General features: G+C 32.3%; 1 long non-coding RNA gene across 1 annotated transcript; it reads right to left on the bottom strand.

The window, feature by feature from the left end:
* Positions 1-3,177: 3,177 nt before the first annotated feature.
* Positions 3,178-5,958, bottom strand: LOC127855191 (uncharacterized). Its single transcript, XR_008037387.1, has 3 exons — positions 5,923-5,958; positions 5,442-5,533; positions 3,178-3,558 (listed from the first exon to the last, which is right to left on the bottom strand). It is a non-coding gene; the product is annotated as an uncharacterized LOC127855191 (long non-coding RNA).
* Positions 5,959-9,908: the final 3,950 nt, after the last annotated feature.

The raw sequence follows: 9,908 nt of genomic DNA, 5'->3' as shown, positions 1-9,908 counted from the left end.
CTACTCCTTGGTTTATCCATGCATAATGTAATCCCAAGGACTGCAACAAGTTACAAACAGCTTTAGCCCATGTGTGCATATTTGGTTTACTTATCAAACAGTTACACATATGTAAATATATGCACTTAACATATTAATGGTCTTCTAAATGGGTAACTTAAAGCCAATACCTTATTACATTAACTGCACGTCTTACAATTAAGGATGTTCTACCAAGTTCTCCATACACAAAATTATTTTGAGTTTGAATTTTCACACCTAATAATTTTTTACAGAAACTTAAATGTACTCTCTCAAGTGTCATAGATTCATTTAAGCCCCAGATTTCTGAGCCATAATATAAAATTGGTAAAACAAGTTGATCAAATAATTGTAATTTGATCTGAATATTGATTGACGGGAAATTAAGTAAATATGAATTTAATTTAAAAACTGCTTTTGAAGCTTGTCCAGCAAGAGTTCCAAAGGTACTTGCAAATGATCCTCCCGTGGTTAATACAATTCCTAAATATGTAAAAGATTTTACCATTTCTATAACCTCGCCTTTATATGAAAAATTCAAATTTCTCCTTAATTGTCCCACTATTTAAAGATCATGACTTTAGTTTTATTAGAATTTACACATAGTTTCCACCTATCGCAGTATTCTTCCAACAAGCACACATCTTTGATCAGTTCTTCCTCAGATTCAGCCATAATAACAATATCATCTGCATACAGTAACAGAAATAATTTAAACATTCCAATATCAATCCCATTAAAACCGTTTAACATATAATGTTCCTCAAGGTCATTTAAATAAATAGAAAAAAGGAATGGTGATAATAATTCACCCTGTCTCACTCCTAATAAACAAGAGAAGTCTTCATTACTTATTCTATTACCTAATTTGATTCTTGATTTCACATTTACATATATAGATTTAATAATATTTATCATTTTTCCTCGAACTCCTAGTTTCAAAAGTTTATACCAGATAATATCTCGAACCAAATAATCAAACGCTTTGGTGAAATCCACAAAAACAGCATACACTCTCTTATTTTCATTAAGTAGATAATTAATAACACCATGTAATACAAACATATTATCAATAGTACCCATGTTTTGTCTAAAACCTGCCTGTGATTCTATATAAACATGATAATTTTCTGCCCACTTATTCAGTCTGTTGTTAATGACTTTAGTAAATAACTTCCCAAATGTACTTAATAATGTAACCCCCCTGTAGTTGTTAACATAATTCTTACTTCCCTTTTTATATAATGGTACAATAAAACCCTCACTCCACATTTCAGGGAAATGTCCATTTTCAAACAGCTTATTAAATAAAGTACACACAGCTTTTAAAAAGCTACAACTTTGAATCCCAAATTTAAAAAATTCATTGAGTAGATAATCAGGACCACTTGATTTACCATTGTGTATTTGTTTACAGGCATTCATAACTTCCTGGTCCGAAAATGGTACATTTAATTCATCAAACATGATATTCAGTTCACCATTTAAATATCTGTCTTCAAAAAATAAAATATCTTCATCGGGTTGATAAAATGAAGAATTTGGATCATTTATTGATTTAAAATAGTTTTAAAAATCTTACTTTTTATGTTGTGTTTATTATCTCTAACACTATTATTTCTTAACATTTTCCAATATAGTTTTGCATTACTTAGTCTTGCATTTTCTAGTTTCATTGCCTGATTTTTGTCATAAATATTTTTCTTTTTTCTAATTGTAATTTTTCTAATTAATTTATATTTGTATGAATAAAGAAACGAATTGTTTATAAATTGTAGCATGGTGAAAAAGGTTGTAGCAGTGATGGTGGTGGTTGCAGCGGTTGCGGTTATGGCGTTCGGGTAGATGAAGTGAAGAAAGTTATGGCAGTGGTTAAGTTGGTGGTAGAGGTTGGGTTGTGGCGATGCTGATATAGGCAGCGATGATAGCGATGATTTTAGTGGTGGCGTCGTCGGTGGTGGCAGCGGCGGCAGTGGTCGTATTTGAATTTTTACATGATTGATCCCACTGTCGCTGAGGACCATAATGATGGATTTAAATTTCAGATGGATGTATGAACGATAATGGACAAAATAATGTGTGTATGTGGTTGAGATGTTGATGATAACAATACTTATGATAACTGTGATGCTGACCATGGCAATGACAATGATTTGTAGTGTACGTCCTATACGCAATAGGCGATTGATTTTGCGTTATATTTTGTGTTCTTTCTTACATTTATAAATAAACTATATTAACTCCATAAACGGTAAAACTATGGGTTTACCGTTTACCGTTTTAAACCAATATCAATTTTAAGCAATGTGTCATTTAATACATTAATTTATTTTCAGTGGTTTACTCCTCATATTTCCGAATTAAGTAGAATAAAAGCTTTAATGATTGAATATAGGTCGCGGTGGTGTAGTGGATGAGGTGTCCGCCTAGCGATCGGGAGTTCGTGGGTTCGCTCCCTGCTCGGGGAGCGTTCTCATTATCTCCTCCACAGACCAAGTACTGGTTCTTTCAAGGAAACGAACTCGACAGTGTCCATATCTGCCTATAATAGGCCTTACTGTGATATTCAGCAATTTTCTGTCGGACGTACAAAGTAGAAGAAGTAGTAAACAAGTGTAGTCTTAACTTAAAAACCATGTATTCATTATTAAAAAAATTATTCAGCTTGGTCAGACATAGATTTTACGGCATATGACATAATTTCCGTGTATTAAAACTTGTATTAAAACGCTGTCAACAACTTAAATATGCCGTTTACAATTGTCTGAACGAGTCATTAGCAAATAACAGAAGATAAAATGATAACTGTTCAATATCACGCTTTGATTATCATTACACATGAAACTTATCAGACAATTCGCTTAAACAATCTATAAATAACTGGTGAAATAATTACTCGCCCTGCTTTAAACCAATTGATATAACTTATAACTATAAATAACTGGTGTCGTACGTAAATCGAACACATGATTTTATATTTGCGTAAATAAAGTTTATCTTATAAATAACTTTTACCAGCAATGCCTATTGGTACTAATACACAGTAAAATGTCCAACATAAAATCTCTTATCGTATAATGTTCTCTCGGCTGACCGAGATATGGCTAAGCTATTTTACTTCAGTATAATAATGCATTGTCTATTGCTAACATTTTATTTAAAATTTGATCTGTTTTAATTGTACATTTAGTACATGGTGTTAAAAATAAATTATGCTACTATTTAACTGGGACGGATTATTTAGGGGTTGGGATCAATTATATAGGGTTTAAACTAGACTTTTAAACGCCTGATTACAAATTGCACTCATCAAGCATAAAACACTCACACTCACAATTGTTTACATGGGCTCGTTCGTATAAAGTAAGGTAAGCTTTCTAACCCTCGATTTGTTTTTAATTTCACAAGTTTACATTTGAACAAAATGAAATGAGCATGTCCATCGTTCCCCATTCTCGCCGTTGGGGTCGTCGTGGCATGTACACCTTTGCATGTTGCCCTTAGTTCCGTAAACCCTGGGTTCCTTGCCGTTGCACTCTAAAAACAGACAGACAGTTGAATAGTTATGGGGATGGTCCAACGTTTGGATTGCGTTCAATATTTTTTACATTCCTAAATAACTTGAATTGGCCCCACTGTGTGGAGTGTTTATGTCTAAACTGATTTTTGTCACTTGCATTAAAATAAACTTTACGGGCAGTAAAATAAATTTTGACGGGCAGTAACACGTATTTCTGTACAATTATTTCATTCTGCGAAAGTGTCCATACTCATATATTTAACGTGAAAAATAAACCTGTGGTTTGCATACAACTGCATAATTACTGATACAATGCAAATAGCTACAATCATCATGATATACCACAGGGGTGAAACAATTCTCAACTCTTGTGTAATACGTGTAAGATCAATTATTGATGATGTCATTCATGACAATATTAAAAACGCAAAATTTGCGAACTATGCAATTTGTGTTACTGATTATACCACTTGAAACATGATTAAACTCGAAAGATTAAACATGGAAATCAAAGCGTAAACAGATACCAGATCGTTTTCCATAATATAGTTGCAATTTATAATATGTGATTGTTAAAATACTTCGATTTAATTAGTGTCCCATATATAACGGCGCTGAACCAAAACGATTTACACCGGAACAAATAATGAGTAACCGACTAACGGACAGAGACAATGGATAATACTATGAACAATTAATTTGTTTGGATAAGTACTAGTATGTTCTTTTAGTTTCGCAATGATGCAATTCAAGTTTTCTTGTTTAAAAAAAAAGAAAACATTTCAATAGAACAATATATATATATATCCGGATAATGAATTTAATTGGAAATGTATACAAAATACTAAAATGTGAACTTCAGTATATAACTGATAAAGTGGAACAATAGGTGTTACTTATATGTTAAACATATAATGTAATCTTGTAATCGCGAAACAATTATGTTGTCAGCAGGAAGGTTACCTTTGGCTGATCGGTTGTACTGTATTTTTCTTTTAGTGTTTTATACATTGTAACAGTTCTTAAGACATCAACTAAGAAATTTCAGAAACAGTTTTCCTTACAAGGTGCTTTAATCTGGACGTCCCCGATTACTTTTGAATTCGAGCCGCAGTCATTGATAAACGCTCTAATATTTTGTTAACTCACCAATTGTTTCGCTTCAAAGCGTTTCAACGTACTTATGTTTTCAAACGGTATGATTAATTTGAAAATGACTTTCATTGTTTTCACAAAAATGATGTCACTTAAACTAACCAAGCGCGTTCGCGCAACTTATCTTTTAAAACGTAGCGTATATTTTACTAATGAGCTTATATTAGCAGAAGAAGGTTTCCATAGTAATTTTCAATCGACTCAACTCCCTTACATCCTTAAATCATCGTACAACATATGAAACCATCGCTACAACGGAACATGTTACAGTCGGCGTCATGGAACGACACATCGTTAGTATATTTTTGCCCGCTTTCCGTTCAAGGTCTGAACACTAGTAAACATGGCATACAGGCGCTCAGTATGAATATCATGGATTTTACATGTGTACATTTCACATCACTGAATCGAACAGAATACTTGGAATAATCGATAAAGTTCGATGTTTTTCATAATACTTTTATGTTGTTCCTAAATTAATACAGCCAATTAAATGAATAATTAACTATGCTTGTCTCAATTTTTGTGTAGTAACGTCATTGTAATGGCGTTATATGGTTTTACATCTTAACCTGAAAAACAGTAAGTGACACTCACTAAATAGTAAAATGTAAAGGCAGCGATAAAGCAACTCGGTACATCTCATAGCATGTAGTTAGAAATATCCCTCATTAATAATAAATGGAGGCAGTCGTATGTACTAGTCATGCGTTATTTAACACGATTCTTATAATGACAAACTTACCGTTATTACTAGCTATCGCCACAGAAACGATGATAGAAACAATCATGATGCACAAGAGTGTTGTTTTCATGATGAATTGTGGACGTCTTATCCTGAAATAAAACACCGAAATACAATAACAAAAATAAACTGGTAGCTTTCTGTCGATATTTTTTTTCCATTATATTACATAGTGTTATTAATTTCAAACGTATCCGAAAGTATATACAGGAATGCGATACTCACTAAATTTAAACAATGGCAAGTTTTTTTTAAATGACGTAAAGCAAAATACATTATTGGTCGGCATAAATTATGTTATCGCGTTTATGTTATGGTAAATTTACTTAATTTAATAATATTTTCATTTTGAATCGGATAAGATGTAAATGTTGTTTATTTTTTACAACATGTGTTGTATTTGAAACTAACAGCCACTTAAATACATGTATTGGCATGCTACAAATATACATAATTGTTCACAAGTAGAATTAAAACTTACCCCTTTCACTAGTATCAGTTAAGTTTTGAATGCAATAATCCTCTATTGTTTCGACAGTATTTATAGAAAACGCTAACCGATGAATAATACGAATCAACATGTTTTGTACGCTATTAAGCCCGATAGCAGTTTTACATAACTGATCGAAATGTATTCGTTAGCTCCGGGTAAACATATTACATGTCAGATAAACGCGATGCCGTATTGTGCAAATCATTCAAATTCGGAAAAAGAAAAATATGCATTTCCTCTTGCATATTTGAATAATATCTACATAACTTTGAATTATTGTACATCTGTTTCTTAAAGTTTAGCACATATTGTGTCTGTTTATATACATAGGGTCGATGAACAGTATGTTATACGACTTATTGAATACAGATAATTGACATACAACACAAAATAAGTCACAATTTTTTAGACATCACATAATCTTGTATTGTTATTTGCTAAATTTAAAGTGTTTGCAATTCATTATAGATACTGCTGTCGAAGGGCGAATCACTACACATGTGTACTATTTACAACCAAAGGGTAGCAGTGTTTTTCATTGTATTCGGGATAGTAAAGTTTCAAAATTTACGGCTAAAACTTTGAACAAAAACAGCCAAACGACACGATTGTTTTACAATTATTAAAATAAATAAAAATAAAATTATATGATTATATAGGAGTATTAGTAACATAGCCAAAATGTAGCAGTGTTGATGTAACACTTCATTTATGTAAAACTTTATATTTATTTGATTAAAAATAAACAACACATTATGTCAAGGGATAAATATAGCATAATTAAACACTGTCATAAATCAAACATTCTCGGGAAGCGCGTGTACTAGCCTGTATTTGTCCGATATACCGTCTTATCCGATTAATATTGTTTACTAATATATACATTAAATAATTTGTAATACGTTGTCGTATTTTAATAGGAAAATGTGATGTAGCCGAACCGCAAGCTGTTGTACAAATTAATTTGATTAATATGCGTAACTGTTCATCGCATAACATATTAATGTGTATGCCATGAATCATAATTGTTTGTGTTCTAAGTATATGTGCAAATATTAAATCATCCTCAAGGGACAGACACTTGGGATGCATGCGTATATTATAGTTCACTTAATTGTAACATATTGTCTTTATATATGCACAGCTATATGTGTACTTAATATATCATAAACCAATCTTTGTTTTAGCCAGTTGTTTAACAACAATGTATTACTAAACGTATAAATATCCGCTGTTATGACATTAACAGCCTATGGCGATTTCCTTTACATAACACGGTAATGCATTATAAGCAGAATTTACCAAATGCGATTCGCAGTTCATTCTATATTTAAGAGCCGATGCATTAATCTTAAACTAAATACAATAAAAACCAATATGCACCATTAATTCTCAGTCTATTCAGGATATAAACTATCAGATTGTTTTAACGAAATTGATGAGTTTTTGCATTTTTGCCTTTAATCGCTCATAACTAAACGCGTCCACGTTGATCGCTTGCGCTGCGGCAGATGCAACATGACTTTGGGCTGTAGTGCTCTAAAAATGTAGTAAAGTTTATGTTACCAACAGTTATTAATATATTTTGATATTAACTTATATATTAGAGCACACTATATACACGATATTATAGAACAATTATATATAACACGTGATTATAGTACACTTATATATTACCCGTGCTATGTTGTCGATGTCGTTAAAATAAAACAGTGGTGATATCTATTCGTTTACAATTTTGCAAGCACATAAAAGGTATAGTTTCCACAGTACTGATTAAGGTTTACACTCTAACAAGACCAATTACTTTAATCAACAGTTGCAGAACATAATTTGCACGAACGATTTTGAGGTTTAAACTACGACGACTTTATATATGAATGTTGTTAAAGGTGATGCATCTGTTGCTGTGTCTGCTCAATAAAACGATGGTGTTTGTTTTGTATAAGCTGTTGAATGACTTCCAGCCATTCATTACTCAAAGTGATATGTCTATTTTAGCTGCGTACACAAACGCTTCCATCGTTATGCTTAGTAACTTTTTTGTTCTGAAATGTGTTTGCTATAATATGAATGATGATACTTGTAATTGTTTAAATGTTGCTCAATACTTAATGCACCTCCATTCATTTCACTGATTATTTTATCGACCGCGTGCGGTCTTTGTGGTGTTTATTATTTGCTTCTTCTAAAATATAACAGTGATGTTGAATGTTTCCTTCAATCTGTTTTCAACTAAAACCAATTTCGAATTCATAAACAACTAGTTGCTATATTCGACCTTGTTCATATAATGATAAATGATATGCGGCCCTTTGAGGAAAGACTATATGACAACTAAGTGATGACAACAGTCAGTATATTAAGTCAAACTATTATACTTTGACCCCGGATGGACGCCTTAATATCTTCGTACCATACGTCAGTGAGATGGTTGGCAAGTGGGTGGTGGGCTTTGTGTGTTGCGTTGTTCAGTGGGAAATCCATCTAGCTTTTGTTAAGGCACAGTTATTGGCATATGCCTAGGACGTTATAAACATAACTTATTATCTTTATAATAAATTGCAAACATTTAAAAAAAAATATGTTTAAATAAGAGAAGCAAATTTCTCATTACAACATGTTCAACTCATATTTTTTATGTATGTATAATCCGAAAAATAATTGTTTGGAACTGTTTTCATCGATTATTACGTATAGGTATATTACTAATCTTGTGTGTAAAATATTGTGTTAATTTGCAACGCATGAATTGTCCGATGGTTGTTCTTGAAATTTGCTACCAGTGGTTCGGGTTCAAATCTGTTAGTTAGTTAACTCCGTTGGTAAATACCTGTATTTATTTGTTTCAAAACAACGAAGACCTGTGAAAAAGGCCTCTTTTTAATGTGATTTTGTCCTCCCCATGAACAGGTGGTGTTTTGCACAGGGCTTTACAAGAGAATGAAAAGTGAAAAATCTATCTGTACATGTTTACCCTTTGCCCTTCAGGCAATTTACTTGTTTGAAGTATGATGTTCCAAGTAGTGAAGGTATTTAAGTGAAACGTATATTAAAAGAAGGCGTTGGCATAAAGTGAATATCACACCCGATACTACACCCTTGTCTATAATTTTGAGTAAATGTGCCTTTCTTTTTTTGTTTAAAGAATGTTGCTTGTGTGGTAAATGAACTGTTCTAAATTTGATTAGGATCACTTTTTATAGTATGTGTAATTTGAAGTTCACCCCTAGCTTGATTCAGCCAGCGTCACGCCTCAATGATTAATCAATACATAAAAATAAAATCAAAAACACACATTCTAATATCAAAACCTGCAAAATAACAATTTAAAATGAACTTAATACAAAATTGAAGATAATGTGAAAATAAAAGGCGATCCTAAGCAAATTTTGAGTAGTTCACCAGAAAGAGCAAATGTTTATATCTAATTTACGACGAGGAACCAATATAGCTCAACAGTGAGACACACACAAAACCGCGCTACTCAAGAAAGTAAAACGATTACTTGGGTTACTACTACCTTCGGTCAATTCAAATTATATAGGGGTTAAATGCAGCTTTAAGTAGTACTAAATCTAACGCCTGGATTAGAGTTATGCACAAAACATGTAAGTGTACATATAAAATAATCTCATGGCATAACGACAAATGTGTGTCCATATGTCTGCTACATGAAGCCTTTTTTCAAAGGGGTTCGAAAAAAACATATATCTTATTCGGCCACAACTTTAATTACAGTTAAATTGGTGCATACCTAGATTTTGTATGGCTTTGAAGGTGTGATGTAACAAAGCATCATTGAGAAAGTCTTGTCGATAGTTGATAGACATCTCTTCAGTGATTGAAACATCTGAGGTATGATCCGAGACGTTCAATTCATTCTCCATACGTAAGTCCAGTGGCACTCGTAAAGCACTATCTATACTCCAGTTTACATTAACATAACATCAGAGGTTCATAAAACAGTCAAA

Source organism: Dreissena polymorpha, chromosome 13 (assembly GCF_020536995.1).
Source record: "Dreissena polymorpha isolate Duluth1 chromosome 13, UMN_Dpol_1.0, whole genome shotgun sequence".
In the NCBI taxonomy this organism is placed as follows: Eukaryota; Metazoa; Mollusca; class Bivalvia; order Myida; family Dreissenidae; genus Dreissena; species Dreissena polymorpha.
The sequence above is the reverse complement of the archived record's forward strand: the minus strand, read 5'-3'. Positions and strand labels throughout refer to the sequence as shown.